At 49.9% G+C, this 24765-nt stretch overlaps 1 protein-coding gene across 1 annotated transcript in view; it reads right to left on the reverse strand.

The window, feature by feature from the left end:
- Window positions 1-24765, reverse strand: part of NEXMIF (neurite extension and migration factor) — a 133803-nt gene that overhangs the window by 37136 nt on the left and 71902 nt on the right. Inside the window, 1 exon segment of the mRNA XM_084534094.1 lies at window positions 8689-8823. The gene's annotated coding sequence lies outside the window, so the exon portion shown is untranslated.

Here is a 24765-nt window from a genome sequence, read left to right on the forward strand (position 1 = left end):
TGCTCTTCAGGGCACTGCCCCCAGCTGAGGTGACTGTGGTTTGTAACCTTCCTTTGGGTGACGGTGGGAGTCCTGCTGTCTGCACAAAAGCACTTCTCTTGTCCATGGGAAAAGAGAGGAAAGAGAAATCCTAGGCTAATAGCACTGAAAAATCAGAGGCAAAGAAAAAATCAAGGATGAGAAGTAGGTCTGGGACCACAACACGCTAACAGGAGCGCCTCACCTCTAGCTCTGATCTAGACCCAGAGCAGAAGCGAACCAAGAATTTCCTGACAGATGGTTTATTGCTGAGTGTTTCCAAGCCTGCCATAAACATCAGCAGCACGATAGCCTCCTGCTCGATGGTACAACAGAAATGACAGCACCTGAGCAGAGACAAACGTCTGTCTGCACTTAAAGGTGGAGTAAATAAATAAATAAATCTGTACCAATTGAGTTAACCTCTCTGGGTGAGCTTGAGGGTTGTCAGTGTAAGAGCCATCAACCATGCTAACTTTGTATTTCTGGTATTTGTCAAGTGCCCCAGAGTGTTCCCAAACTAAGAACACGTACAGACGTCATGATGATGTCATCTAAAGTCAGTTTGATGCAGCATCGCTGCGGGTCGGTACAAGGGTGAGGTCACAGCTGAACGTGTCTGCCTCTTGTAGGCAAAACTGGGGAAGAGCTTAAGGAGGATCTGTAGGTTTGGGAGACATTCCTGCAGGAATCTGCTTAAACCACTTTCAGTATAAGATAAGAATAGGCATGCAAATGTCAGAAAGACACAGCCAGGGTGTTCACCAGGACACGCATCACTGGGCGATGGAAAATGAAGGGGTGCAGAGGCTGGGACTGCGGGAACATCAGGCAGCCAGGAGGGATCTGGGCCCTGCAGTGAGGACCTCAGTAACACCACTGCAGTGCACTGCAAAGAGAGGCACATTAAAAAATACAGGCCCTAAAAGAAGATCAAATTCCCTTCGCCAGCTGGCTAAGAGGGTGTCAGGGGACAGAGGACAAACCCTCTCTGTTTGCTTAGCTGGGTCCTGGCACCTCCAGGGGACCAAGCTGGGGCCACAGCACAGAGGGGAGGCTCCGAGATGGGACAACCTGTGAAGCACGATCCCAGCAAGCCTCACCCAGAGTCAGCCCCTCAGCAATAAGCAGAGACCAGGCGCAGAGGAGGAGAGCACGTGTGTCACTCTTCAACCCTTGGAGCTTCAATTAGGCGCGGATGATATTCTGACAAGATCGATGAATCCTGATATAGCAGCACTCAAGATAAATGTCGCTTCAGAAGGGCTCTTGTGTTGGTATTTGGAGTGAAGAGGAGTTTGGGGAGGGGTGGGGGGAAGGATGGGAAACAAAGGAACATCAACAACCGTTGGAAGCGCTGTGCCACCTTTTGTACAATCAGATGTTTCTCAGGGTGATACTTAGAACTACCTGCAAAATTATTTGCTTTTTCCGTATCTTCTTTCCAGAGCACTTGTAAAGGCGTTTTTCACTTCCACGCAGAGGATGCATATGAAGAAAGTCCCTATGTAACTTGCTCCAGCGTGTTCCTGAGCCTGGGCAGCCCTGGGATGAGAGGTATCCATATATAACAGCATCCATCAGACGCCTGCTTCCCATAACCACATTGTTTTTAATTTCTGTATTGAATTTAGTTAAAAAAAAAAAAAAAAAAAAAAAAAAAAAAAAAAAAAAAGGAAGAAATTGAGAATCTTCCCCATCCTGCCTGGTAAAAATCAGCACAAGCTCCCAGCTCTGGCTGGCACTACGGACGTTACCACGAAGGGGAGGGAATGTTTATAAAACGTTTTTAAACAATTCAATTTTGAAGCAATTTATGTGCAGTGGCACCAGGCATTCTTGACTGTAGAAAACAGACAGCAGGCTGGATCAATTGCAGGGTGGAGGTGGGTGCAGGAAAGCAGGAGCAGCAGACTGTGGCATTGAGGCTAATAGCTTTGTAGCAATTTATTCAGTGAGAAATGCTGCATGGAGCGACGCGGGGGTCTGCGCAGAAAGTAGGCAGAGAGGATGGCAGTGCCTGGGAGGGAGACGGTCCCCAGCTCCCGAGTGGCAGAGAGCAGGGAGGATCAATACCGAGCACTCCAGGAAAAGGAGGAAATTCTTCCTCCCTTACAAAACTAACCAAATGACAATTAATGGATCCAAACAAGCCGACTGCAAAAAAAAAAAAAAAAAAAAGTGACTGAAGAAACAGCACATGAAAAAATCCCAGCAAGATAAAAGCTTCAGTGCTGTCACAGCATCACTCCTGCTGCAGGACTTCCTACAGCCTGGACCCTTCAGGTTCACGGCCCTGCCACCCCTAACCAAAATCCTGTTGCCAGCAGGGCTCTTCATTTTCCCTACAAATGGCAAGGGAAACCCCACGCCATAATGTCCAGCCCCTGCCACAGCTCGGCCCATATCACCTCTTCGGCAGCAAAGCTTGCCCTGGGGACGTGCCACGATGCCTCCTCTCCCTGGTGGGGATCCACACTGTGCTGTAGGGCTTAAGGAACAGATGAGGAGGGCTAATTTTGTGATACCTGGGAGCCTGGATTCTGGTTTTAACAACTGAGCTAAAAAATCGCCTTTGACCGCCACGAATGCCCTGCGATGCGATGCAAGCTCAGGAGCTCGACATCTTTCTTGCAGATAAAATTTGCTCTGAATTGCTCCCGCTGGTGTTTGCAGCCCAAGGATAATGTGATGCTCTTTCCACATCACACCAGCTCCATGCCCAAGCACATATGGTCTGGCTAAATAAGAAGCCTTGGAAAGGCTGTCAACAAGACTAGAGGAAGGTGTGCATCTGTGCAGAAACATATGCATGCCCCAGCACTGCACACTGAGCCACGAAAAGGATGCTCGTGCCCAGAATCCCACCGAAACCTGCACAGGTACAGCAGAGGCCCAGCACAGGAGCAGGGATGCAGCTGACTGCCACTTCCACGCTTCCTTCTCCTCACTCCTGTCGTGTTGCAGAGCTGAAAACCCATCGGCCTGCTTCCAAGGTCCCTCTTGACACGGTACCCAAGGACGATGCTCCCCCTGACTCGGCCGACACAGGTTATCACAGCGTTGCTGCTGTCACCCTGATTTGGGTACCTGCTTGTGTGTTTGCTTGAAAGTATAGTGCTTTATGTTCGCCTGCGAAAATCTCCCCCCTGGTACTAAAAGCAATGGAATAATCTACTATTTCAACTCGCGCCCCTTAGAGAATTCTGCAGTTAAAAAAAAAAATAAAAAAAAAATGGTTGAATTTGATTAAACCTTTGGAACCTCTCCAATATTTCCAGTTATTCCATCTGTAGAAACACTCTACTGGCACTTGGCACATTTATAGCATTAACTGCCTTCTAAATCAGCAGCAGTTCTGCCTAACAATTTGGCATTTGCACATTGCCTTGTAAATTACCCACCTTACATCTCTGGGTATGAGGACTGTCCCCTCCAAAAAGCCTATTACTGCCTGGTAGAAATTCTTGAGGAAGAAAATATCTTCTTATGGGCTGGTCTTCTGACAAAAAGAGGGGGGGAAATGGCATTCAGTGGGCACGGTATTAACACTGTGGCTCATAGTGTTACTATGGCAGTAAAATGAAACCCAGTGCAACCAGCTGGTTGCTACACTGCTATTAGATCCTCTTTGCTGTTTTTGACCTTTCTAGAACACTCCGAAAGGCATTAATCTATTCAAAACCCATTTACGATCTAAAGCATGATGCGAGGTGAAGGTGTTTGCGAAGCAGTCTTCCTATCGGGCCACGCTTAGGAAACAATCACAGTTCCACGGGCGAGGATTTGCTTGCTTTTGTGAGCGACTGCAACGTGGAGTCAGGAACCGGGCTAGGAACGGCTGCAGATCCAAATCAAGCCACAAAGCAGCAGGAAACCACTCAGCAATACCATCAGTGATTTGTGCATTTCTTGGTCGAAAACAAAGAGCAGAGAAGGTCGGCATTACCACCTCCCCATGCAGCCTCCCCTCTTTTGTCCACCCCAAACGGCAAAAAAAAATACCCTTCCAACAGCTCTCAGCACCGAGCTCCTTCCAAAACCCTTTCTCCTTATCTTTAGGCACAGCTGACCCATTCTTCTCATGCCTCCCTGTCGACAAAGAGTAGGAAAGTCACCAAAGGAGGTGCCCAGCTCGTGCCCTGCTGCAGAACAGCCCTTCCCCAGGTCCGCACCCCAGGGTCGCTGTGCTCTGTCGGCCGCTCAACCTCACGCCTCTTCGGCCTCCAGATGTCCTATCTTTGTTGGGGAAAGCACAAAAGGACAAAGCAAAAAAAAAAAACACACAAAGGGACATATTGCAGGGGCTCTCCTCCTGTCTTCTGCTTTTGAACCAGGCCTTCTTGATTTTTATACATCCCCCGACCCTGGAAGCATTAAGAATCCAGGGTCACCCGAGGACTTTGAGGTGGTCACCGTGCCGCGCATCGGCACCGCGGGGAATTCGACAGCAGCGCCGAGACACGGTTCAGATCCCATGCTTAGAAAGAGCTGGCCACCATTGCTGGGGCCAAAAAGGGATTTCTCACTTCTTATTCTGCAGGCTGAGCTCCAGCACATGGAGCTGAACCGCTCCGATCCCGTCCGTAACAAGCAGCAGTGACTCAAAGTGCCTTACTCATTATCACTCTTTTGGAATTAGTGCCTTAGTTAATGCTCCCTGCGCTAACATTTAAAAAAATATATTTTTTCTGTTCTTCTGGCTTCTGCCCTCTTCCCTCACTTGGCATGGTTCTTGTTGTAGCTCCAGGAAGGAACAATGTCCCTGGGCTGTGTCTAACCTCCCACCTAACGCGAACCGTGACAGCAGCAGCAGCAACCCACGACCTCCTCCACCCATTTTCAGGGTATCAGAAAAAGTGCCTTTTTTTTTTCTGGTGCCCTGCCCATGGCTGGTGGCATCCTGGGGACACAGAGGGCTTGGCCGCGTGCCCCAGCAGGTCCTTGCGCCGTCACCCAAGGGTGCTGCCCAGGTGCTCTCGTAGCCCTCCTGCATCGATTTTGGCCTTGAGGCTTGGAGACGGGGAAGTGGCTGAGCTCAACACTTCCCCAAACAGGGCTGCTCGCCAAAAGGGACAAGGCACAACTCCATGGCTGAGCTGCACTTGATGAAAATGTCTGCTCTTTCACAAAAAAAAAAAAAAGTAAAAAAAATAAATAAATTTAAAAAACCCTCTCCCTGCAGCCAGCAGCCAGCGATGCATACTAGATGACTGCCTTCTCAACATGAGAGCAAAAGGGCAAATGAATCACATTACACTCCATGAATAAAAGCAGAGTCTTAATGCAACAGCTACTTAATGATTTCGTTTTCCATGCACTAGGCAGCGTGGCCTCATTTGCAAAGGTGCTGAGCACCCCGAGCTCCACTCCTGGTCACGGGAACCACGGGCGCCCCGCACCTCAGGACTCTCCCCCGAGCTCCTTATTTGCTCAGGGCGGTGCTGAACGTACCACCCACCCTTCCTTGGCTTTTTGGGCACCCCGTGGTGTTTAGAACAACTCTTCTTACTGCCCTACCTGCTAACAAGGACCAGATGGAGGCACCTGAAGCGGGGACGCGGTCCCACAGGGCTGGGGCTGTCCTCCCCCGGAGGAGAAAAGGACCTGCAGAAAATTCCGGTGTCTGCTGGGGGAATACAACATGGGATAACCTCTCCAAAACAATGCCAGTCCTTCAGCAAACAAGAAGTCAAACGCAAACTATTTATTGCCTATTTATTTATGTTTAGACCGCTTCTCTTTTTCCTTTTCTGGAACAATTTGTTTTACTGTTTGCTGCTGTTTTTTAAAACCAGTGGAGCTTTTGTGTTTTTGTTTTTTTCTTCTGCCTTTTTTTTTTTTTTTTCCCTCAGAATGCTGATGCTAGCAGTGCAAGTAAGCACAGGACCTCCTCAAGGGAAAAAATCTGTAACCTCGTTTCATGAAGAACCCTGCGGCGTGATGCCAGTGAGACGAGCACCCTGTGCCCCAAGCTGCAGGTACACCCCAAGCAACCTGCACTTCCCAAACTTCAGCACATTTAATGGCATATAAACTTAGCAACTCAGGTCAAAAATGATTGAAGCAGTTCCAGAATATGCTTGAGGACAGCTGCAATATACTGCAGAGGCATAAAATAAGCTAGCCAGAGCTCCTAGTGAAAGCAAAGACACGTGTGTGCGTGCAGGCTTGAGACACAGCAAGCTGGGTGCTGATTCAGGTCTGCGTTCCTGCAGGAATTTTCCATTCAGGAGTAATTCAGACTCTAATTCCAGCTTGGGTTAAACATTTCCCTAACCACTGCTGACACAGTTTTCCCTTCACACACCACTATTCACAGCGGCCTCGCAGTGCTCGCGGCGCTCGCTCAGCTTTTCCCATCAGCAAAGCACCCGCACGGCCAGCGGGAGGATTTGGGACTAAGCAAGAGGCTGAAATGAGCTGGCACCCGGTTATGAGGATGACCTTCTCCCATCAGGACCCCTATGACAGTGGCTACCATCAGAGCTGGGAGATTTCTGCCCACAGAGCCCCTGGTTGGACACCAGGACTTTTCTGCAGCATCCCGAGCCTGGCACCACGCGCCCTGCCTTCCTCTGAGCACTTTATTCACGCTTCCTACCACGGCAAAAGGCATCGCTAATGTTTTCCTCTCTGTCACCATCCTGGCTTTAGATGCTCAATTAAAAAAGCAGCTCAAAAAGCAGCTGCAAGCACCGGTGCCTCCTGCCTTGTCCAGGGGGTGTTACCGCAGCAGACAGAGATTGCGAGCAGAGGCCGCGCGGCAATGAGTCAGGGAGGCAGAAAGGCGTGAAAACAAAATGAATGGAAAGGCAATAAACCCGAAATATTTCACCATCGGCACTGAGCTCCTGGATAGCCTCCATCTATCAGCGTTACCAGTGTCCGGGAGCTCCCCGGAGCTGTAGTTACCGTGTGGTTGGTACGGCCACGTGCACGGCACCCCACAGCACGGGCTGGGGCCACCACGGCAAGGGCGAGGGACATCCACCTTGCTCGAGACCTCTCCAGCATCTTGGCTTTTGCTGCAGTTGCTCAAGCTGTTTCGGGCTTTCCCCACGAAGAAGAGGAACAAATTGGTGGGGCAGCAAGATGCCCTTGTCCAGGGACGTGTGTGGATCTGGGAAGGGATCGCTGCCCGTGCTAAGATGCTGCCCCGACCCAGGACCCTGCTGGTGAAGGATGTGGCTGGGGGAGAAGAGGCACACGGATGTCCCAGGTCTAACTCCAGAAGGAAATGGGGCGTGCTACAAAAGCTCAAGGAACAGAAACCTGAAAGAATTTGTTTAAAAAGGAAAAATGGTCCCCTGTGAAAAGCTGGAGAACAATTCAAAGAACTGAACTAGAACGGGGAGGCCTTCACCCTGTCGGCAAGCACAAAACCCCCCTTGATCCACTTTCCAGAACCCCTTATTTTCCACTCCTGCATGGAGCAGGATCCCGCCCCCATCGGCACCAGCCCGGGAGGCTGCCAAACCCCTGCCCTGCCTCTGAAAGCATCCAACTCCCCCCAGCACCGCAGAACGCCGCGTGGCCGGCGAGGAGGAGGCTTTTTAAAGAGATACAAAACCAGGATTTTTGTATTGAAACACACGCCACAGATGGTGTAGCAGACGAGGATTAATTCATGAATCATATTTCTTAAATGATACAATCTCTCTTTTCACTTCCATACTTTCCCTTTTTGACTCAGAAGCAGGGATTTGAGATGCCCTTCCCAGATATGAATTTTGCATGAACAAACAGTGCAGAAAAAAAAAAAAAGCAGCAGCAATAAAACAGAAAGCCCAGATGTTTAAAGCTCAGTTTTCTGATGTAAGCAAATGCATATCCTGTCCATCTCTGAAAGAACATGTGTGGAAACGCAATATATGCAGGCACAGATCTGGGACTAGGGTGGGAAAACACGTTCCTTAACATTTGGAGCTTACTAATGCTTCAGCCAGGGTTCTGAATTGCACAGAAACTCATTTTGTATCTCGCATTCATCGCCCCAGCAGCGAAGGAAAAGCCTGAAGTCGCTTCAGACCCCGGTTTCCACCACGAGCCCAACCTCATTCAGCCACACGGGCTGGTCCTGCTCCAGCCCTGTGGAGCCCTGGCACGAGACCTTTGGGTTGCTCCAGGAAAAACTATCGGAGCCCTGGCACCCATGAGGACTCCAGGAAGCCACAGCAAACCCAGATGTCCTGCGCCATGCACCCGGAGCATCCGCAGCGCTCCCACAGCCTCCTATTGCCGGCAGCGGCAACAAGACAAGGAACAACCGAACCGTGCTGCAGCAAGGGGAGACCCCAAGACCCCAACCTCCCGGCTCCTCCTTATCCTGGGAGCAGCCAGACCGGCTGGGGACATGCAAAGCCCACGACCCCGCGCCGTGCTTCCACCTGGCACCAGCACAAACTGAAACAGGACGGGGAGAAACGCCCCAAATGCCCAAAACTCCCAGCTCGCCGCTGTGCTGGCCGCCTTCTCACCTGCAAAAGGTGCTGCTATACCTCACTTTCATCACCAGTTCAGTGTTTCAGTCTTTTTTCTTTTTCCCTTTGCACACAGAGCAGCTCTGTACATGCTTAACAGCTTTTTTTATGCAGCCTCGCGCTTACTGTTACAGCTTTACCCTGAACACAAAGCTTCAAGTTAGAATAAGGGTGAAAAATTACTTACCCTTAAATTACTTCAATCTTTCTCTGCTTTGTGTATGATCTGGGCTTCTCTTTTGGTTACTATTTCCAGATTTGGTCTTTGGGTAGGTGAATGGAAGAGGAGAATGAAAGGAGTTGTATTTGATGACGATGGAGACTGTAAAATAAAGAGAAGCACTTTAGTGCAGAACAGGCCTCTCTATACATACGTATCAGGTTAAATTAAATTAAATTAGTGACACCTACATAAACGCTTCCTACTGTTTTTATGCACACATACAAACATCACAACTGTCAAGGAGAAGGCAGCAGTCAGGGAAATGATAGGGGGGTTAAAAAGAGAGCAATTTCTAAAACAGAAGAAAAACAACCCGGTGAGAGCATCAGCACTCGCGGCGCAGCAAAGGGGCTGCCCGTGAGCCCAAGCCCTACAAACCAGGTTCGTCCACCACCTGCTTTGACAGTGACTTGCTGCTGTGCCCCCACCACGTGCAGCCCTAAAAACACTGCGTGGAGCCGCTGGGGAAGGGGCTGCCACCCATGCCAGGGTGGGATTTTTGTCCCACTCCTGCTTCCACCTTGTCCCCACCGTGACTGCGCTCCCGGAGGCTGCCCGCTCATCGGCTGCCCCCAGCCTCACTGCCCTTTTAATGCCGGCCTCTGAGGTCTGCAAAATACCATTTTGTTTTTAAGGAACTGAGAAAGGAGCACAGAGGACAGGAACCAGCTTCTGCGTTGTTATTTTTCTCCCAACAGGTCTCCAACCTGCTGGGCACAGCCAGCACCGCCGGCATGGGGAGCCCCAGCCTCAACGCTGCAAGCACCCAAGGAGGGCATTTCCCAAATGATTTAGAAGATGCTACACATGCTAAGGGGTACAAAAATGACTCAAGGACTCCCCTGATTTGGTTTGAAAAGCACAAAGGTCATGGCAAGTAGCAGGCAGCAACGCACGCTGCCACTGCAGAAGTACCAACGCCGCAGCACCGATGCCTTGCGCACGCAGCACGGTGTTTAACACTTGCCCAGCAGCCTCTGAGAAATCCTACGTGTTTTAACAAAGCCTGGAAGCTTTTCCTTCCTGCTCAGCAGAACGGGGAAGGTAATGCACAAGTGAATAAAACTGCTCGAGACACCAAGCAGCAGGGCAGAAACAAAAGCCAGGTTCTTCTGAGCCGGTGCCTCCGCTGCCAACCCCTGTGCCACGCCGCTGCCATTAACATTCATTTTAGCCCTCCAAAACCTGTCTTTTAAATACTTTAAAAAATCCGCCGGGAGGGAGGATGCTCCAAGTCCCGGCAAACATTTGTTCTAGGGCAAAACACGCTGCAAATGATCCTTAACAAATTTTAACCGTTGGTACAGTCAGATAAGAGCACGGTGCCGTAGATCACAGCCGGCTGTTATTGCAGGCTCCGTGCTGCTGAGCATGTAGCTGAGTGGCAATGCAGAGAGATCTGTATTTTGTGTTTTGGTATAAATTATAGGGCAGCCTAACAGAACTAAGAGGCAGCTCTGCTCCTTCCTGCATCGCTTCTTTCACATTTTTATGCCCATTAAGTTTCTTCCCGTTTAGGCGCTTTGTTTTGGTTCCTCGCTGCATAAAATTGTGCCGCACTCACAACGCAACCAAGCCGAATAAATAATCACAAACTTCCACGCAAGAACTCCGAGAGCTGCTATGTAAAGAAGAGAGGGTATCAGCAGATAGAGACAACTCGGAGGCAACCTGAGGTTTGGTATTCTGTGTCAGCCTGACACACAGGGGAAATAACCCTTTAATCCAGTGCAGTGTATTTCATTTACTGTAGTGTTATCCAGTTCGAAGATGTTATGAAAGGAATCCCCAGAGAGACTTAAGACTTCAAAACCAGCCCGAGTTTGAACTTAATTCCACCATTGCAAAAGGCTGCAGCCGTGGAAGATGACCTTTTCTGTACCTTGCATGCCAGGAGCCATTCTGCCTCATAATGTCACGCCAAATTAGAATATTCTCTTTCTGTTTTATTCGGGATTTTGTTTTGCCTTTTCTTTTTAATTAAAAGCATCTGTCACTATTAATGAAACAGCTAAAAAAAAAAAAAAAAAAGAAAAAAGAGTCAATAGCACAAACAGATTAAAGACCAGGAGAGATGGGGGAGCCCGAAAGCCCCAGGTGCTGGGGCTGCGATAATGACCCCGGCACAGAGCGGTGGCACCCGGGTGCTCGGTGTCCCTCCTGGCAAGGAGAGGAGAAAAAGACATTTAAATGCAGGTCTCAACACCGCTCGGGTCCTACCTGGAGTGGAAGTGGAGATGTATTTACAGAAAGGCCACAAACCCACGGTAGAGGGAAGGAAAGCGGGACGGAAAGCGCACAGGCTGCGGGGCGCTCGCCAAAAAGCACTGGGAACCCCAAACCAGGTCTTTCTCTAGCAGTAGCCTCGTCCGTACACCCAGACGTCCTGATGTGAATGGTGAGAGCCTGGGTTTCACTCCCTGCAGCTCCAAATTCAGATTTTGGGTGTAGCTCAATAAAAACGCGCGTTTTTCAAAAAACGCCGCTCTGGTACAAAACATGGCATTTATTACGAGAAGTCTTCCTAATATGAAATTATTTCGCCTGCTAGACGCAGTACAAATAGCTTTATTGTATCATTAATAATTAGGAGCGTTCAGTCAGCACAGCTGAAAAAAAAAAAGTAAACTAGATATGTCAAGGATGCACTGCTTTCTCTGCTCACCATTTTTTTAATGCCTTATTTCATGGTAGATAAGTGAAAAATCTTTTTACCTGACTTAGCGAGAGGCTCATTTACTCATGCAAATTTAAACCCGGGTGTCATAATACAAGGAAACTATAAAAACATATCAGAAAGAAGTTAGCGAGCCGCCAAATTTAGCTGCTAACGGAGTTCAAGCTGTCTTGTACACCTGGATGCTAATGGGAAGAGCATCCCTGCCCCACTGCGTGTGGGGAGGACGCCGGGGAGGTTCGCAGCACCCCACAGCTTCAGCAAGGTCCTGTTCTGAGCCCAGCCAACGTTATGAAGGCTCCGACCAAGAAGGAATCGCCGGGGAAGCAGCGATTCCCCCCGTGTGCTGACCCGGTGGAGGAAGGTGAAAATAAGGCACTGTAACGAGGAGAGGCACGGCAACTAATGGAAAAACATCAAATTCCATTAAGGGCCGCGTTAAAGGTTTGCAGCAGTCTCCAGACAAGCCCGCTGATATTCCCGAACCTTTATCGATCCACAGGTCGAGCCAGAAACAACAATAACTATTTTAGAAAATATCGCTTGCGATTTTTTGTGCTTCTACAAAAAAAAAAAAAGGCATCCCTACGCGCAGGTGAGCACGAGACCATTCCCCACGCCGCGCCACAGCTCCGCATCGCTGCCCTGTCCTCGTCCTGCAAAGCACACGGACCCGTACCAGGGGGCAGGGAGGCATCCTGGATAAATGCTGCAAGAAATTTGGGGTATTTTGCACCTGGCCTGGGGGCACGTGACCCGGCACTCGCTGCATTTTGCTCTCTTCGATTGCCACAGCTCTCGATTTTATTTTTATCCTGAGTTAGCTCTGAATCAGGGATTGCAAAAGACAAAACAACACACTGCAATCATCCAGCGTGCCAATTAAGCTAAAAGATACCCTGGAAATCAAAATTAAATGCCATATCTATGAAAAGAAGCAGACAGCTTCCTCGGAAACAAACAAAAAAAAACGTATTATAGGAAGGGATTTGTGGCTGCCCAAAAACGTATCTGAAGCAGTCCTATAACTTCCTATCACCCCTCCCATCTGCATACTGTAGATCTTCATCAAATTGTGTATGTTTTTGCACATTTATCATCAAGATTTATTGAAGTTGATTCCATAAATTTCATTTAGTTGTTCACTGCTGCTATTTGTTTCCAAGGCAACAAATGCACTTTGCCCAAGCCGCGCAGTAAATCACGGCTGGTCGGGATTTGGGGGTCCCTGCCCCTCGTGCCGAGCGGCCGCGCGTCCCGGCGCACACACCGGCACCCCCGGTCATTAGAGGCAGATTTGGTGAGCGTTTAAGGGAAATAATCCGAATCTGTGCGGCGGGGGAAGAACGCAAAGCTCGGCCCCAAGGCAGCGGCTGTCCCCAGGAGGAGGGCTGCCGGGGCTGCCAGGGAAAGGATTGGAGCCCAGCCCCGCTCCCGTCTCATTTACACCTCGGGTGGCGGGAGGCTGAGAAACCCATTTGCGGGTTCACGAGGAGTCGGAGGCTATTTCTGCAAAGAAGGAGAAGAAAAAAACCACCCTCATATTCTCACTGCAGACGTTGCCAAAGGGACAGACTAACGAGGAGAAGGGAAGAGCTGGGAATCTATGAGCATTGCCCACTGCGCACAGCAGCGCGGGCTCAGCATGGAGCAGGCACCCAGGACGCTGCAATCCTTTCCCTTATCCTTTCAAAAATCACTAAGGAACTTCGCTGGACAGCCCATTCCCAGGGGTCTGTACGTTATTCCCAAACAAAGACAACCCCGAGGAGAGGAGCTGCTGGTTTGAGCAGCAAGAGGATGGTTCGCTCTGCGGCACAGCCCCTGCTGAAGATGTTTGCTGGAGCATCAGGGCTGCAGCAGGCCCAGCACGCTGCCTCCAGCAGGGTGTTGGAAACACGAAAATAACCTCATGGTGCTCCCCGTCAGCTGAACAATATGGGACGAGGATCAGACTCAACGAGCGACCTCAATCAGCTCTATGAGCATGGTTATATTGGGCAGCCGGATCCCCACGCATGGCATCACCATCACGGGCAGGGATGCGACCCAGGTTTAAAACAGATGCTGAGCACAATCCAATTTCTGCAATAAATGAATACTGTGATTTCTGTAATAAACAAAACCCAGCCTGCAAATTGAATCACCCCACAAGAGGCAGAGGTAGCACGGCGCTGCTCGTCGGACACCCAAGTGACCGCGTGTTAACCACTGCAGAGGGGCGCCCCGGTGTCTCAGGCTGGAAATCTCGCCCCTTCACGCACAGCTGTGGCTTCTGCTGCTTATAGATGAGCAGGAAAAATTGCACGTTAGGTTTCTTGTTTTACACGACCACCAGTGAAAGGCAACGCAGAGACCACAGTCCAGGCATCAGACGCACACGGCCCTGCACTGCTGGGGAATATCCCACCAAAAACACCAAATCCAAGAATATTCCCCATCCGGCAGTGGGGAGAGGGCATAAATAGCCATGGAGGAGGGTATAAATAGCCACAGGTAATGCTTGCATGCTAGAAAAAAGCCTCTGGTTTTGGTTGTTGTTTTTTTTTTTACCCAGCTTTGCGAGCGCTGCTTTTCCTTTTCGCAGAGCTCCTGCTGAGAGCGAGGCACACGTGGCTGGAAGGGGGCTGGGACCGAACATGTCTTCCTCGGCATGAAAAACAGGCAGCAGCGTGCACGCACACACATCACACATCGGCTCCCTCTCCAAAATAAATACTATCTGCCCTCCAAAGCCACGAGAACGAGCCACCAGCCGGGTGAAAACACACCCGGGGAGGCACATCGTGCCACCCCTCGCCCCCGCCCGCTCACGGGGTCCGTTCTTACAAAGCTACAGAGGATAAAAATGCTGGGGAAAAGACCTGATTTTCCTCTGGGGCAGGCTGCGAGGGAGAGCTCCCTACCAGCAGGCTGCGATGAGCCCATCCCCTAAATATTGGCATCCCCAAAGCTGCCTCCAGCCCAGCTCCGTCATCACACCAAGTGCTCAGTAGGAAGAAGAGGGGAAAAAAAAAAAAGGTTTTCTCCTGGGTAAAGAGGTGCCCTCGCCATCCATCCGGGTCTTGTTCATGGCTGGATGGATGGCGAGGACACCTCTTAACGGGATTTTGGGGAGCAGCCCTGCTCCCCCCTCCGGGGGCTGCGGAAGGAGGCTCGGCAGCGAGTGCTGGCAAAGGCTGCAGCCTCCCGGGGAGCGGCTCCCCGTGGCGTGCAGGTGGCTCCTTTGATTCCTGATTGTTCGCCGGCCTCGCTTCTCCTTGGCTCCGTGCCGGGGCCGAGGCTTGCAGGGAACGGGGTCGCCTCGCTGAGCGCACCCACGCTCGGGGAGGCAGCGGGGCAGCATCGCCGCGGCTGCCTCTGCCCCACAAAATCCACCAAAAAACGGAGCTGGGGAGCACAAGGTGCTGCTGGGGAAACCTCGGCGTGCTGCAGCTCACCGTGCAGGCAGGGCTGGCTTCGGGCTCCTTCCTTTCCACCTCTCATCCCCGCGGCGTCTCAAGGAGCTGCGCTCCTGCACCGGGGTTTGGCCCTTCCTGTGCACAACGGCAGCCGATCCGTACCCGGGGGAGCACGAAGGGGCTAAGTCCAGGCTTTGGCGAGATGAAAGGGAAAACCTTAATTAAAATAAGTTTTAAAACCCGTCAAAACTTTTTTTTTTTAAATGTTATTCAGATTAGCAGCCACCCTGAGATTACGCTCTGAGTCTAAACGCAGCGCTTCCCTTCAGACACCGTGGGCTTTGCGCTCAAAGCCCCTAAGACGTCCAAACTCCACACCAACCCAATAAAATAAAAATGGGGGAAAGCACGCCTAACTACAACAACTTGACCTCCTCCAAAAACAGCACTAGTGCCCTTATTCTGTATAATCTTCCTCTGTCTGACCCAGCTCTGATGAACGAGCGCTCCTGGCTCTGGGCAGGAGTCCTCACCCTTGTCCCAGAGCAGAAGGAGAGCAGGGAAAAGGCACATTTGCACAAACACCTGATTTTTAAAGAAAAAAATGAATCCCCAATGAGAGCCATGGAGGCACTCTGCATGTTTGTAACACTCCCGTTCATCCCAGCAGAGATGGAACAAGGCGCGACCAGCAGTGCACAATAAATGCCATTTATCACCGCGGCTCCACAACCCACTGCTCAGCCCTCACCACCACAGCCCACGAAGCCACCACCCAGCACCGCCTTCTGCAGAGGTTTTTGAACAACATCTGAGGAGCTGGGGCACCAACACGCCTCACAACGAAGAGCAAGCACAGAGAGGCAGAGCCTCCCTACCATAAATCCAACCAAAAAAAAAATAAATCCCAATACACATGGGGAAAACCCTTCCTGCTCTGCGTTTTTTTTCCAGTAACCCCCCGTCCTCGCCCTTTGTTCAACGAATCCGAGCACAGGCTGGGATTTGGGCCGGGTGCTCCTCTCCTCCACCCGGAGGCAGGAGCAGAGCCCTCCCGAGCCCTGCCCGGCTCTCCACCACCCCCCGGAGCGAGCGCATCACCTGCACGGCGTGCCAGGCACCATCAGCCTGATATTGAGTTTTCTTTAAGAAAAAGAAGAACCGAATCAATTTCTTGGGAGGATACACCCGCAGCTAAAGGGAAAAACTACAATTACACTTTTCAGCCATGAAAAGTAAATCAGATGGTGCTGAAATCCCAGCAGAAAACACAGATTAATTAAAGTCTGCACTTTCTAAATCTGTTATTCAACTAAACACAGCTGTTAAAAAAATGATGCCTTTGCTGTAATTTTCACGTACATTCATACCACTGAAATACAGCGAAAAACATTATTAAGTGCATTGGGCTAGCTGATGAAGTTGCACGGGCAAAGAAAGCAGACGTGCACGTGGCTTTGTGACCAGGACTGGCTTATTCACCCCAGCACAAAAGGCTTCCCGTGCACGTGCCCTGTGCAGGGACTCGGGAATGGGGCACGGCGACGACAACCAGCTAACGGGGTCCCCATTCCCCATTCGGGACTACGGCAGGGAGGCAGCTCCCAGGGGCAGTGACTGCCTGAAACGCTGCAGCAAAACCACGCCAGCAGCCAGCAAGGCAAGGAAGAAATTATCCTGGGGGGCTCCCGCGCTGCCCAGGAGGAACAGAACAAGGTGCTGCAGAGGGTGGGGAGCAGGAGGGGCACCCCATGGAGCAGGACCTGTAGGGCAGGAGCTCATCTGTCCATGAACGACAGCATTTCCCCCGTTTCACCATGGGAACAGGAGGCAGGAAAACCACGACATGCCTGAAACAAAAGCTTGCTTTCTCTTCCCCCCCCCCCCCTCCAAGTCTACATCAGCGATCAAAGTGGAGAGCTCCTTGCTCTGTCACAGAGGGAAGGGAAATTGCCCTGATTTGAATGCAACCTAAAATGCACTCTGCAATTCAACTCAATCATTATAAACTTACTTCAGAGCCCCGGCACAGCTGTTCCTCCCCTCTGGAAGAGAAAATAATACTTGAACCTTGCTTCCTTCTAAAGAGGGAGAAGGCATGGGAGAGCCCTCATTTCCTCTCCATCCTTCTGAAATCATTGTAGCTTAAAATATAATTAGCATGATCTAATACAGTAATATATTAATATTGGCAATAACTCCTCGCCTTAATATCAGCCCGTGAAGCCTCTCCTCAGCTAGGCTGGGGGCGAGCGCCGGGTAGGGCTGAAGGCAGGCGACGCCAGCGGTGCCAGCACGTCGTGTTGGACATGGGGCTCAGATCTGTGACCTTGGCACAGGGAGGAGCTGCCAGGGCTGTGACTGCTGAACTGGGGCTTTTCTACAGAAGAGAAACAACCAAAGGCACGTGGTGGTCATCTATGGTGGTCATCACCACGCCTGGCACCAGGTGATGGCATCTCCGACCGGTGCTACTCGACGGGTCGTGAGCGCTCATGGGCGTTTAGCCATTTCATTTCATCCATCTAAGAAAAAAAAAAAAGCTGTATTTTCACCCCCAAAATTCAAATAATAATGCCGAAGACAGAATTTAATGGGGGAAAAAAACACTGAAAATTTGGGGGGGTTGTAAAAAACATTCCCAGGTCCAAGGAATGGGGGCACACCTCGAGCTGCACTTGGCGCTGGGCAGTCAGCTATGACTAAGGAGCAGCATGCCAGGTAAAACAGCCCAGGAAGCAGCTCCAAACCTTGATGGGAGCAGACACAGAGCACGTCCCTGTGGGCTTCACTGAAGAACTGGCTTTTGGCTACAACACCTTGCTGCATCTGCTTGTTCTTACTCCTCCACCTCATCTACCGAACCACATCAGGAACTCCTGCAAGCTCCTGAAACGTGAAAAACTAGAAGAAAAAACAATTAAAACCAAGCATGTACCAGTAAAAAAGAAATATATTTTTTTGCCAGGGAAGAGCAAGAGGTACTGGTAGCAAAGTACTTCCTATAATCTTCTATTACAGGGCGAAGGTTTTAATAAAAAGAAATAAAAAGAGCTCACATTTTGATCTTTTCCCAGAGCTAGACATGGTTTAATTAGCTTGATCTCATTATGTAAACTGGAGAGGAAAAAAAGAACACCATTAAAGCAATATCCCACTGGCAAATGAGACAACCTTGACACCAACTAAGATATTTCCTTGGAAAAGTCCCCCCCGCCTGTGATGCCGGCCCCGTACCCCACTGGACGTGCTCCATCCAGCGGCATCCCCGGCTCCCCGCTCGCCTCCGAGCAGCTGGAATAAAGCTGGTAGGAACAAATGGAGCTGGATGGTGCCTGGGTTGTATTTAGCCTGAGATCGTTCGGCGCATTCTTTGGAAAAGATCAACTGGAACTAAACGCTGCCATCATATATACTCCATCTGTTAAAGTACATACTTTTGTAATAACACACTTAGAATTCAATAAGAAAAGCAGGCATTACAAACAAGGTGTCCATAATGAGCCTCAATATAATTATTAAACCAGATAAAGTAGGCCCGGTTTTCAATACAAGAAAGTTATTTGTACCTTAATGATAATGAAATGTAAAAAGCATCTGTAATTTCCGCTGAAATGTATTGCAGAAAGTCAACTTAGTGCACGTCACTTTGTTAAGACTATTCTTATTATTGTGTTTGCAATGACAGCAAAATGCTTCTTAGTTCCAGCTCCTGGGATATATAAAAATATGATTAGAGCACTATAACAATACAACAATGGATTAATTTGCCCAACCATTACATTTTGGATCTGACAGACTTTTATGATTTATTTTACCAACTGAAAGGTGGTTATTTTGGGATCCTGGCTGGCAACGCCGCCGTTCAGTGCAGCGTTTTGAAAGAGTTCTCCTATTCCAGCACCAGCACCGCGGCGAGGTTACAGCGATGCTCGCCTGTCTGCCTGCCGCCGGGAGCTTCTTACAGCCTCGAGCCTGCTCACGGGGCACTGCACAGCCCTGAGCCCCCCAAAAAACAATGCCGAGGCGGTGGCAGAGGCTCCTTACCTGGTGGAGCTGCTACCTGAGTGAATGGGGCTGGTGCTGGGGGGATGCTCAGCAACGTGACCTACTCGAGGAAAGGAGAGCATAAAGAACTAATCAGTGTCAAACAGCACAGCTAACAATGCAGACCGAAAGGTGTTGAGAAATCTGGCATGAAGGGCAGGCGATAGAAAGGAAAATAATTAATAACTCATCTGCTGAATGTCAGTGGGATCCAGGCTCTACAACTGCAAGATTAGCGTGGAATAATCAGAGATTATTAGCAAATTCATGTGCTCGCTCTCAAGTTAAATTGATGCTGTTTAAAAGCGGATGGAAGTTGCCATTTTGGCCCAAAACGGGGACCAGAACTGAGTTTTCTAACAAAGAAGAAGCCCCTGGGACCTCAATCACGATGCTATTGAAAAGGCAGCGAGCGTGTGATGCAGGGAGCGGGGAGGAACCAGCCCACAAGCAGAAATACGGATGAAACCACCAGCTACAACCACTGCGACACAGGACTGCAGCGCAACCCTCGTCCATCGGCATCGGGCCACGAAACCACTGCGATGAGCACCTGGACCCAAACTTTGCCCCTAAGGCAACCCCTTCTCCGCTAGTTCCCGAATGGAAGAGCCCCTTTCCAAGGAGGCTCAGGAGGGAAGGAGCAGAGGGATGGATCCTCCCGTGCCCTAGCTCGGCGGCACGCTGCACCAACATCACACGAGCTGAAAGCCAATGTACGCCTTCCACAGACTTAACCCGTCCCACACAGATAAAACAACGACTTTCTACATCACTGTTTTGCTAATATCCTCAGCTTTTGGGCAACGAGACTTATTGGGTAGCAAATTGCCCAAATCTCGCAACATTTTTTTTTTTTTCCTAAAGGAGATTTTAGGGGGTAAGGAATTTATCCTCTCTTCATATTCATACGTAATTCTGTTTATTTTGCAGCTGTTTTTTATGCTTATTATTGGGTTTTACCAAAGTGAACGTGGCCAAGTACAATATGCCATGCACCCTTTTCGCTTGAACAGTCCAGAATATTCCCGGTAACACCCATCAGAAAGGACAAGTAAGGATGGGGGCAGGCTCAGCAGTCTTCAAGACACAGTTGTTGCCAAGTATCGGTGAAGTTCTCTGAAAGATCTCATGCTCTAAGTTTTTAATTAAAAGTCATACCAAAAAAAAAATAAGCCGATAGAAGGATCTTTTTTCCAGATTTTCTTCCCTAGAGAGCTTGGGGCAGGGAAAGTGGGGGAACCATTGCTATATCCCTACAGGATACAAGCAGGACACGCAAGTTGCATCTCAAACTTACAATCTACAAGGGCAGTAGGCAAGAAGGATGGCTCTACAACCACTCAAAGTCCACAGATTTTCAGTCCAGTCCGAAGCACTGCAGCTTGGACCTGCTGCTAGCATTTCGGAAGGGCTTCGTCCCCTCCCCACCCCACAGTAAACCTGATTTCTCAGCCAGACAGGGGGCTGCCATGAAGTCCAGAGAGGAAGAGCAGAATAAAGGGGAAGTGCACGCCTGCGTATGCATAGAGCATCTTCTCCAAACTCTTCCTCCTGCTTTCCATATGAAATCATCTGAGCTTCCCATTCATTACTATCAGCGCTCTTGCTGGATTTGGATGATTGCCCGATCGCTACCGTTGCCAGAAAGCCAAAACATCAGAGGGGTGATTCATCTCATGCCTTGACAGCTCCGGAGCCAGGCTAAGGGGAAGGCAAAAAAAACCTCACACACACACACACACAAAAAACCCACACCCAAATCCTGCGAGTCTTCCCACGTCCTTCCTGACCGCCGCACCGGAGGGAGGATTTCGTAGCGGCGGCAGCCCCCGCAGCCACACCTGTATTTCCTTTGTCCGTGCCACAGTCGCTCATCATCATCCTAACAGAGCAAAACTCTATCTCCACGCCGGCACGAGCTCTTCCACAGAGATGTTGTTTAAGTCGTGTTTATACGGTGCTCGCTCATCCAAAGAGTCAGCAACATGAGAACAAGAGGGGCTTTGTACCTCCATGCTCTGCTATGTTAAAAATTGATTTAGCATAATGGTTTCAAAGAGATTAAAATCCAATTTTGTAAATCAAAGCAGGAACTGTACTGACTCACTTCTACAGAGGCAGAAAAGAACCTGCTGAATTCTAAAAACGACAGTCGCAGCCCTGATCCTCTATTAATGCGGAGAAAGTAATTAACCAATCTAAGCCGTAGTTTAATAAGCTGTATTTTACTGTATGCATCTGCTCTCTATCCTCACACCAATAACAAGATGTGATTTTTATCTGAGGTGTAGAAGACTGTCTAGAGGAAGAGAAAAGGCAGCGTCTAGGTTAGCCAGGGCTCCTCTGGGAGCATCTTTCAGGTGGCTTGCTCGGCGTGCAAGGGCTCTTTATGGCCAACCAACGCGAGATCCTTCCTCCTCAAAACATTTCTTACCATTCAGGATTAAGCCTGGTATTATTCTAGCCCTATAAATAGTATTTTTTTTTTCCTTAGTGAAGCTTAATTCTACAACAACAACAAGCAAATGGGTAAAACGGGACAAAATGAGATGAAATACATGGGCTGTGCAGATGTCCCAAGAAGAACTCCAACGTACAAACTACCTCCCTCCTTCAAGGAAAACACATTTCCTTTAATATACTGGATATGCAGATCTCACTGTAGAGAAAAAATCCACACATTCAGGATCATTTATAGCAAGTATCTTTGATGGTTATGGCATCTTTTGAAGTAAGATGTAGAAATACTTAGCAGTGCCTGATGTGTGCCACGCAGCACGGGGATGCTATGTGATGCAGACAGCCCAGAGCTCATTAAATCCTTTAAACAAATTTTGCATCATTTCTTACAAGCAGTACAGAAATCAGACCGGTAATTCGCATATGAAAAAGCAATCTGAACTTTAAAGAGCACCTAAAGCTTTCCAGAGAAATGTAAGAAATCGTGGATATTCGAGCTCATGTATTTACATCAGTCAAGGTGGAGTTTGTGGTTTTTCATTTTGCTCTCTTTCAGAGGGAGGATACTAGCATTTTCCCTGGATTTCTTTCTAATGCACAAGTTAGCCTTATTTACGATACGTGTTTCTTACCTAAACCAAGATCCCCGTGCTACTGCGTGGACACACTTCACATCTATCAGTATTCTCCAGCTCCACCAAATCCCTCTGGGAAGATGAGAACTTGTCCCAGGGATGCTTGGGAGGCATGGAGATGGGCAGGAAGGAATCACAGAATCACAGAATCACAGAATTTTCTAGGTTGGAAGAGACCTCAAGGTCATCGAGTCCAACCTCCAACCTAACGCTAACAGCCCTCCACTAAACCATATCCCTAAGCTCTACATCTAAGCGTCTTTTGAAGACTTCCAGGGATGGTGACTCCACCACTTCCCTGGGCAGCCTGTTCCAATGCCTCACAACCCTTTCTGTAAAGAAGTTCTTCCTAACATCTAACCTAAAACTCCCCTGGCTCAACTTAAGCCCATTCCCCCTCGTCCTGTCACCAGGCACGTGGGAGAACAGGCCAACCCCCACCTCGCTACAGCCTCCTTTAAGGTATCTGTAAAGAGCAATAAGGTCACCCCTGAGCCTCCTCTTCTCCAGGCTGAACAAGCCCAGCTCCCTCAGCCGCTCCTCATAGGACTTGTTCTCCAGGCCCCTCACCAGCTTCGTCGCCCTTCTCTGCACCCGCTCAAGCACCTCGATGTCCTTCTTGTAGCGAGGGGCCCAAAACTGAACACAGTACTCGAGGTGCGGCCTCACCAGAGCTGAGTACAGGGGGACGATCACCTCCCTAGCCCTGCTGGTCACGCTGTTCCTAATACAAGCCAGGATGCCGTTGGCCTTCTTGGCCACCTGAGCACACTGCTGGCTCATATTCAGCCGACTGTCCACCATCACTCCCAGGTCCTTCGCTGCCTGGCAGCTTTCCAACCATTCCTCTCCCAGCCTGTAGCTCTGCTTGGGGTTATTGCGCCCCAGGTGCAGCGTGGAAGGAGAAAGCCATCACGTCCCAGGCATTATCCAAATGGATTTTTAAGAGTGGGGAGCTCTGGAGGGCAAATAGTCAGGAATCTCCCAGGGAAAACAGCGAGATTAAAGAGATTCCTGCAGGGAACGAGGCACCTGGGCCTTGTGGGGAGCCCCCAAGACTGAGGCCAATGCACAACGCCAAGGCCAAGGCCAGATCGGAGCCACCTCCTCCAGGCTGAAACAACACGGGTGAGCTTCATCACCCACTGAAACCCGGGCCTATTTTGGTGTGAAGCCCATTTTTGATGGTCCCTTCATTTAGTCCAGCGATTTTTGGAGAAGCTGCTGCCCCAGGCACGCCTGGACACTGATTTTGGTGGATTTCTGTTAACATGGAGTTAACCTGAGATGTTGTAGGTTGCCAGTCCAACTCCAGCATTTAACAACTGGAAGGGAACATGCACAATTGGTCTTGTAGAGCAAAAGAAGCCTCTCCTCTTCTTTCTCCCATAGGGCTGTGAGAAATGCCTTGGAAATGCTGCCTCAGCATGCATCAGTCTCACCCACTCTTTTTTATCTCCCTCCTCAAGAACCTTTAGCACGCAGAAGCAGCTCAGCACCTCGTGGGTTTTCATCTGAGACACAAGAAACTGAGGACTGAGGTTGTTAAGAAAAATCCTGTACTGTTATTTCGAGGAGAAAACGATCTTGCACCAAGACCTGAACGGCTTTCCGAGCTCAGTCCCTTTGGGCAGCCACGGGTTGTCACACACCAGGGATGTCCCCAGGCCCTGACCCACCTCCGCCAACGCAGGAGGGGCCAGGAGAAAGGCACGGTGTTGAGAGGGAGTCTGAAGGAAAGCAGTTATGCAAATGAGAGAAATGAATATTGAAATAAAACACCTATTAAGAACAGATTAACTCTGTCAATCACTGTTCACTTTTGTTTTCCTGTGTGCACGTTTGAGGGGTAGCACAATAACCAGTTTCGGTTCTCCCGGGGTATATTTAGCTCTGCATTTAGGAGTACAGCTTCCTGAAGGACGGTCTTTCAAAAATGAAGTGCGTTTCCTCGTGCAGAGGAGAACAAATTGCTACTTAAACTTTCCTCCATTGTCTATTTGCCTGCAATTTCCACCTCACTCCCAGCCTTTTCGTGTCTGCCCTGTTGTTTAGCTTCACGTTTGGTGTTCTCTCCATTTCTCCACACCTTTCCTCCAGTGAAGCTCTCCTCGGGGCCGGAGAGCACGGCAGACCAGGAGCCAGCAGGGCAAGGAATCGAGCTCTGGAAGTGATCGGTGACACGATGTTCCCTGCTGCAGGCCTCACTGACGACACAGGCACAGATGTATAGAGAAACGCAGGGACTTGTGAGAATTTGGAGCAGGAATGTGGATGTAACACTTGTCCTTACGTTCATTTACGGTCTCCTGTTGCAACAGTGCAGGGGGCACATTTGGGGCAGCGATGCCCAAAATCTACCCTGACCAGCCCCTTGTGCTGTCAGGGTGAAGAAGGATGACCACAAGCCTTGGCTGCTCCAGCCCCACAGGGCAAGGCCGTGCATCCCCTGGCCTCCTCCAGGACGTTACCCCAGCTCCTGGGCTTTCACAGCAGACGTGGTCCTCATGGAGACCCCGCTCAGCTCTCCCAGCTGCCTAAATCCCGCTGTACCCCCTGTGCCCCTCCCGCAGCCCGGGGACATGGCACTTGCCCAGCTGGTGAGGCTCCAGCATGCATCACCGGTGCAGTATCACATCTCGCCCTTTTCATCCTCTGTCCCCTTTCCAAGGGTGCTCCGGTTTGGTTTCTGCTGGTGCCAACACTTGGGTTATATCCCTCGGCTGTTACAGAAATATCAAGAGCCTCCTTCCTTCGCGTCGCCACCTCTCCCAGCCCGCTGGTGCCGGAGCTGCCCTCGGCTTGCACACCAGGCAGA

This window comes from Aythya ferina (assembly GCF_964211825.1).
Source record: "Aythya ferina genome assembly, chromosome: 13".
NCBI classification, from domain to species: domain Eukaryota; kingdom Metazoa; phylum Chordata; class Aves; order Anseriformes; family Anatidae; genus Aythya; species Aythya ferina.